At 41.4% G+C, this 8,076-nt stretch overlaps 1 protein-coding gene and 1 long non-coding RNA gene across 6 annotated transcripts in view; one reads left to right on the forward strand and one right to left on the reverse strand.

Annotated features, from left to right (window-relative positions):
* LOC149979522 (uncharacterized) overlaps window positions 1-8,076 on the forward strand; it is a 375,171-nt gene that overhangs the window by 279,913 nt on the left and 87,182 nt on the right. The window lies entirely within an intron of this gene.
* neto1l (neuropilin (NRP) and tolloid (TLL)-like 1, like) overlaps window positions 1-8,076 on the reverse strand; it is a 189,060-nt gene that overhangs the window by 26,549 nt on the left and 154,435 nt on the right. The window lies entirely within an intron of this gene.

The raw sequence follows: 8,076 nt of genomic DNA on the forward strand, positions 1-8,076 counted from the left end.
GTGTTATTGATCAGTCTTATCAATCACTTAAACTTATATTCAATAATGATATCTTACTTAGCTTGATGACTGTGGGCATTCTTGCTTACTTTTTGTTGTTCTAAACAGAGACGGCTAGAAGGCCCTGGATCATATTAGAGTGCAGGAAATGAACTTTAGATGCCTCCAAAAATGTCAGGATCCCCAGACCTCCTGCCAAGTTATGCCCCCTCCCCCACTTCTAAAATCAAAGTTGCGCTCCTGGTATAGTATTATGATGCTACAGATTTGGGTGAATTTGGAGGCGCATTACTCAGCCCTGAACCCATCTGCTCTTCATAAATGTTCATCTTTCCTCCTTCTGAAATGTGATGAGACAAGGCAGTGCATAGTAATCTCTCTGGGAGTGTTCCTTTTAAAGCTATCTATCTAACTACACGGGAAAGGAAACACCTGGAGAGAAAACCTTGACATGCTGGAGATGTCAGACTAACACATGTTGTAATCATCCAGGCCTGAATCCTTAAGGGCCAGAGATACTGTATGTATACATAACTTAACTTGAATGTTCACACTATGTATGCATCGATGCCAATACGGAGATATGCACAAAGTTAAAAGAGGCAAGTTTTATGACTGTGTGTTGATACTGGCAGAGAATGAACGGTGTGCGTGTGTGTATGTCTATCCATTAGTGCTTGTGTACGAGCAAGTGTGACACATAGCTGTATCCGTGACAACAGGCGGTGACAAAAATCAGAAAAGTGAGAGATGTGAGGAGAAGAGAGAGAGCGACAGAGAGCGAAAGAGATGTTTGGAGAGTGACAGAGCCATCGAGGCAGAAGGAAGTGAGTTATCCAATTATAGAGTCTCAGGTAATGTGTTAGCAGCCTCATCACCACACCGGTAATTAAACAAGCAAGGTGACTTTCAGAGACAGGAGACACCTCCCCTCTTAATCACACTAATGCACTGGCCTACCGTGGCCTCCACAGTGTAATGAACAGACCTACTGACTAATCAAACGGCTACACCAAGCCAAGACAGTTTCCTCCATTCAATCAGATGTAATTCAATGGGATTTAATACATCTTTATTGCACCATAACAGTAATCTGTTTCTAGTGGTATAGTTTAAACTGAACATTCAATATTCCCTGCACTGACTCAGAACAGAGGGTAGTGATGTAAGGGTTACAGCTGACTCCTGAGTGCACATTGGATAAGAGCAAACTATTAAAATGCAGTAAAGTCCACCACATATACATTATGTTCAATTACTCTAGACATGCACGTTCTGGTTTAGTGCATGATGATTTCATATCAGTCCTAGCCCCAAGTCATGCCATTCATCAGGAGTGGAGCATGAAGACTGGTAGAAGCAGCACTTCACACTACATCCTCCCTGTCTACTGTTGAAACTCATTAGAATGTGGGATGGGTGAACATAATGGATGGCTGTGTTTAAACATTGATTATTTACTGGCTGTGGATGGGGAAGTGGTCAGGCACACACACACACACACGCACACACACAGAAAATAATGCATTGCGTTGGGCATTAAAACAGGCTGCTGTCTGATACAGAGGGGCTCAAGGTTGGGCAGAATTACCTGAATGATGGACGACTGTTTTCATCTCTGCACTGATCCCAGGGGAATAATAACAGCTCAAATTAGAATGAATTATCTCCTCTCACTCTCTCTCTTTATCTGTCTCCCTCTCCCTCTACGTCTCTTCCTCTCTCTCTCTCTCTTTCTCTCAATTCAATTCAATTTAAAGGGCTTTATTGGCATGGGAAACATATTGCCAAAGCAAGTGAAATAGATTTTTTTTTAAAAGAAGTGAAATAAACAATCAAAATGAACAGTAAACATTACACTCACAAACGTTTCAAAGGAATAGAGACATTTCAAATGTCATATTATGGCTATGTACAATGCTATAATGATGTGCAAATAGTTAAAGTACAAAAGGGAAAATAAATCATCATAAATATATGTTGTATTTACAATGATGTTTGTTCTTCACTGGTTGCCCTTTTCTTGTGGAAACAGGTCACAAATATTGCTACTGTGATGGCACACTGTGGTATTTCACCCAATAGATATGGGAGTTTCTCAAAATTGGATTTGTTTTCGAATACTTTGTCGGTCTTTGTAATCTGAGGGAAATATGTGTCTCTAATATGGTCATACATTTGGCAGGAGGTTAGGAAGTGCAGCTCAGTTTCCACGTAATTTTGTGGGCAGGGTGCACATAGCCTGTCTTCTCTTGAGTGCCAGGTCTGCCTACAGCGGCCTCTCTCTCCTTTTCCCCTACACTCCCACCAGTACATCCCTTAAAGCGTCCCCACCGGGCCTCTCCAATCCTAACCTTAACCATTCGGGCCCAAATGCAGGACTGTCCGTAGGTCAGTGTCTGGGGCTTACTTTATTCAGCCTTCTCTTCCTGAACACAGTGCCAGTTCTCCCCACCAGGGGGAGGTGCTGTCCCTCACCATCCCAACGACACTCAGTCGCCTCCCACTGCTCCACAGGGCCACAGCTGACTTTATGAAGAGGTGGATCCAAACTCATCTGCAGCCAAATTAATTCCCAGACATTTTGTAATAAAAAAGTGCCCCTTTCCCCACCCAGGAGCCTCCCCCCCCACTGCCCCAGGCATAAATTAAATAATAATAAAGTGCCCCTTTCCCCACCCAGGAGCCCCCCCCCCCACTGCCCCAGGCATAAATTAAATAATAATAAAGTGGCCTGATGAAATACACTAGACATCCAACTGAAAGCTCGGAAGTCCTCTAGCTCAGTCTGCTGCAGAGGAGCACTTTATACGAACTTCAAAACCATAGGTCTAATTGCAATAAAACAACATCTTTTTGATGGAAGCTTGGTTCAGAGAGGAAGATGAGAATCGAGAGGTTTTACTCAGCCCAAAATCTTTCCACAAAAATAAGCCCACGAAGTGAGGGGTTTTTGTATGGAGTTCAATGAGAATGTCGAATTTGCTCATTTGGTATGTGAGGCTTAGTTTATCAAATATACGTTTCGTAATGGTTAGGCTGTTACGAATGCACTGAAATAAGTGGACGCACGTGGCATTTCGGCAACTTCGAAAATGAAATGACTTTATATTGGAGTTGAGATAGATAGACAGAGGACTCATCATGGCTATAACCCGTTTTAGCATGTACATTGCCATTGAGGGCTTCCACCATTTTAAAGTAGTCAACTGGGTGGGGATTCCTATAAGTTGGGAGCAATCAGCCAATGAAAAATAAGAAAATGTACTACTTTAGAATGTCAATGCTGTCACAGACGCTATAAGGAAAGGGAGATATCTAGTTAGTTGTACAACTGAATGCATCTCCCTCATTTAACCCAACCCCTCTGAATCAGAGAGGTGCGTAGGTCTGCCTTAATTGACATCTTTGGCGCCCGGGGAACAGTGGGATAACTGCCTTGCTCAGGGGCATAATGGGCATAATACCTTGTCAGCTCAGGGATTTGATCCAACAACATTTCTGTTACTGGCACAACGCTCCTACCCACCAAGCTACCTGCCAGGCTACCTACCTGCCAGGCTACCTATAATGGCACAGATACAAAGATAAGTCCTCTATCTCTATGGCAAGTTGTTCACATGCGTATCTGCCCTCTCATTGGCTAGACTGGTCCCATACGATCTTGCCTCCTCCCGCCTGCCTTCTATCTTTGAGGACTTGTACTGTATTTCCATTGTTAGAGCGGTCACTTGACTATCCTGTCAATATAATAGACAATGGATGTATTCGAGCAGATGACAAGTGGGGGACCATTGTGTGTTGCATTCTGGGGATAAAACTTGATCTGAGCCTTACTGTTGGGAAACCACATTAGTGTCTATGTCTTGAGAAGCAGAAGGAGAAAAACCATGTCTATAGATGCTGGGTGACTAAACAGATGTTGTCTGGGGAAATCAAACAAGGAGAAGTGTGTATATATATATATATACTTCTCCTTGTTTGATTTCCCCAGACAACATCTGAATGGTCCTACAGTATATGCATATGTTTTCCAATTAACACCAGATCATCTATATAGTGGCTTTAAGCACACAACATATGGATTCAACTGTACCCAGTCACAAATCAACCAAAGATTGATATACGGTATGTCTATAGGTTTATATACCTTGCAAAAAAGGAAAGTAATCAATGTATAAGACAATCACTGTATGTGGATGACCCATATGTCTACATACATATGCGGTCTCATAAACGCCAGATCTCAGACATCTCAATGTCTGTTTGAATGCAGAGATTGGCATGTGAAGAGAAGCCACTGAGGATGTAGATCTATACGTCCCAGGGGACTTTTAGGAATTGACGAGGCATGAAGAGGCTGACAGCTCTGCTGTCGCTCACACACATCTCCCACCCTAGGTATAATTGCATGCTGGGTAATAACAGGAATGTCTCTCTCTCTCTCTCTCTTGTTCATCATTCTGTCTCTCTGCCTCTTCTGGATGTCAGCATATGCAAAGAGTGTGTAAGGAGTGTTCAGTCATGAGTGTGCTGTTTTAGGTTTTTACCTATTCAGCCAGATAGTATCTATGGACCTTCGTAGTTGGTTGGCAGTTGGTGTACCAGCCTGTTTAGACGGAGTTGCACAGAGGTTGGGAATGCAGCTCAAAGAGAGTATCTGCTGAGTAGATTTGGTGTACCTGCATATTGCCTGGTGGTACCTGCATGTTGAAATGATATTGATGATTTTGCTCTGCGCTTCTGAATGCAGCTCTGGCTCAGGGTATTGCTAGGCATTGGTTGATTGACTTAGGCAGCAGTGTTGCCGGGGAAACGGCACATCCTGGCTTCATTCAGTAGATAGGCCTCACAAAGAGGAAACGGACTCGCACACAAACAACTGCACTGCCTATTCATTAAACACACACACGGACACACACACTCACAAACACATGCAAACCAATCTAACACTTTTGTAACTGATGCAGATCTGTATGTGTATTTAAAGAGAGCGAAAGAGAGAGACAGAGATGGAGAAAGAGAGAGAGAGAGAGAGAGAGAGAGAGAGAGAGAGCGAGCGAGAGGGAGAGAAAGAGAGAGAGTACCTTAAAAGGAGAGTTCAGTGCCTTTCATTCACACTGAGCTGAGCCACTGAGTCATCCTCCATTCTATCCCCCCTATCATCCTCAGCAGGAGTACAATGGCCTCACTGTGAAAACCTCTCTCCCCTGTCAATTTAAACTACTCAATCAATGGGAGATGGGTGTCTGTGTTTCTCTCTCTAGTGTGTATATCCAGGGATGAAAGTAGATGTCCTTTCTTCATGGTACAGGGAACCTCCTATGTGTGCACACACAAAATGGGCCTAGTCATAGAATGACATATACAATCCCTATTCATTTAATAGGATCTCTTTGGGCCTAGAAGTCATTTAACTTAACTAAAATGTATTACGTTTTAATGTGGCATAAACACAACCAGTCATGATGTTTTAATCTGATTGTCAAACAATCAAAGGCTCATGTAGGCTACTCAGGTACGTTCCATTACTCATAAATGAATTCCAGCAGCAAAACAGTGCTCTGTACAGCCGCCATTTGATACATGGAAATAAATATTTGTTAAAACACCAAAAAATGTAATGATATTCGGCGACTGTCATTATGTCTGCACTAGCCTGGATTGATGCGTCTTCAGCTGTCTGTGTGCGTCAGTCTCGGCTAGTCATCTCTGCCTTGAAAATATGTCAGTGTTCTCCTTGAACCACAATGCATTTTGGAGCGTAGCCTATACCACCCGTTTTCAAGTCCATTCGCTCATTTTTAATGCTGCTGACATGCAGTCATGATAAATAATGTTGTAATAGCCTACAGTTTCCTTGACATTTTGGTTGAATTATTGAGATAGGCTCATGTTTTACCAGTACGGCGTACCCTCACTATTTATTTTTGCCGGGGCGCCTTACCGGACCGTATTGGTTTACTTTCACCCCTGTATATATCTATCTCTCCTTTCTGTGTTTGTGTTCTGTCTGTGTACGTGCGTGTGAGCTATGATAGCTCTCAAACAGAATTGAGAGGGGATGTGAATACTATGGTTTCTGGGGGAAAAGCACATTTTGAGATTCAGTGAGTACTCACTTTCTCTCTCTCTCTCTCTCTTTTGCTCTCCTCCCTCTCCCCCACTCATTCTCTCCCCCTCACACTGCCTCTCTATCGCGCCAAGATAGTTCAGTTACTGTAATACATCATTCCAAGGAAGAATCTCAGCTGCATGTGAATGGTGTGAATGACATGCCATCACTACCACATTCATATAGACAGAGTCAGACAGTCTATCTAAGGTACTGTAGCGTTTCCCTTATGAATGGATCATGAACAGGGTGAGAAGACTTAGTCACTCACTAGATGTCCACATTACAAAGGACAGCATTGGTGAGCAAGCAGTAATCCCATAAGCTACCCACTGGGCACAAACAAGTTGAATTAATGTTGTATCAACATCATTTGAAAATCTACGTGGAAATGTGACCATACTATATCACTCATACATCCTCAATGATGCTATCTAGACCTAGTGTATATAGCATTTGTAATGTCATCAACAGGTTTTTGTTTCAATTCAACCCAGAATTCAACTAAAAATAGACAATACAATAGGCTGAGGGTTTCAAGCTCTGGTTGATTTCAAATGTAATGATATTTAGTGATATTGAATTGTGTTTGGTTGTCAACGCAACCAAATATCTTCTGCTTGGATAGTTCCATCTGTGCCACTGACTTACTCTGGCTTTAATTCCAGTTTGTCTGCAAATTAAATTAAAATTGATATGTTGGATTCACATCCCAAAAATCTAAGTTAAAGAATAGGACTAAATCAAATCCAACTTTATTTAAAGTTTGATTTGATTTAGTGTTATTCTTTAACTTAGATTTTTGGCTGAGATGGAGACATGAATCCAACATATTATTAACAATTATTATTTTGTAGACAAACTGGAATTAAAGCCGGAGGAAGTCCGTTTCACAGATGGAACTATCAAAGCAGAAGATTCATCTCCTTCAAATGTTGACATTTGGTTGCATTGACAATTAAATATAACTTTTTAAATACAAGAAATAGCCTATTCATTTGTCAACATGTTAACAAATAATATGTTGGATTCACGTTTCCAACTCTAAGTTAAGGAATGGGATTGGGATTCAGCCAGTGGCTCAGATGATCAGATAATTGGCTCAGATCAAAGCAGTACATCTCCTTTAAATGTTGATATATGGTTGCATTGTCAACCAAACACAATTCAATATGACATTTGTAATACAGTAAATACAGTACATCTTACAAACTAATGTAACATTCACCCTTAAAATGAATACCACTTTGAGGTTACTGTAACTATACGGTACATTTCTTATTATGTAATCCTACAACATGTGCATGTTCAAGATAGCATGCATAGGTTGTTGCAGGGGAGATTCTATTTTATTTCATCAAGCACAGTGATAACATCTGTTATATAAAAATAAAAAAATTATCTGACATTGTATTTCCATTGGAATTTGGTTGTGCTTTTAGATGGTTTAAAGTGTAGTGATAACACACTAGAAATTCAACTAACTTTTGGCTGCTTTTTTTAGTGAATGAATACAGGTTGTAATCTCATTGATCAACGTTTCAACCAAATATTACCCAATTATCCATGTTGAAATGATGTGGTGTGCCCATTTGGTATTGTCCTAAGGGTACAGGTTAGGATCGATCGTTAAAATAAGATTAATCCTTGTACATCTTTTCATTCAAGAATGGCCAGATAATGAAGATCCTACCTCTGATACTTCGTTCATCCCCTTTTAACACTGCAGTGCAACAGCCCTGTGGCGATACACTCCCTAATGGAACGTTCCCTCTCCAGTCACGAGGAGCTGTTTAAACGCTCATAAAAGTAAATGAGATCCTTAGACTGCACCTCTGCCCACAGCGGTTTAGCCCAAGCCCATTCTCTCTCTCTCTCTCTCTCAATGGACACGGCCATAAACGCGCTGATGAATCGACCACGCCCGTGTTTCTTTAATAGCCGCCACTAAAGATAGACTA

The sequence above is a fragment of the Oncorhynchus mykiss genome, chromosome 11 (assembly GCF_057628025.1).
Source record: "Oncorhynchus mykiss isolate SJ-2025 chromosome 11, ASM5762802v1, whole genome shotgun sequence".
Lineage (NCBI taxonomy): Eukaryota > Metazoa > Chordata > Actinopteri > Salmoniformes > Salmonidae > Oncorhynchus > Oncorhynchus mykiss.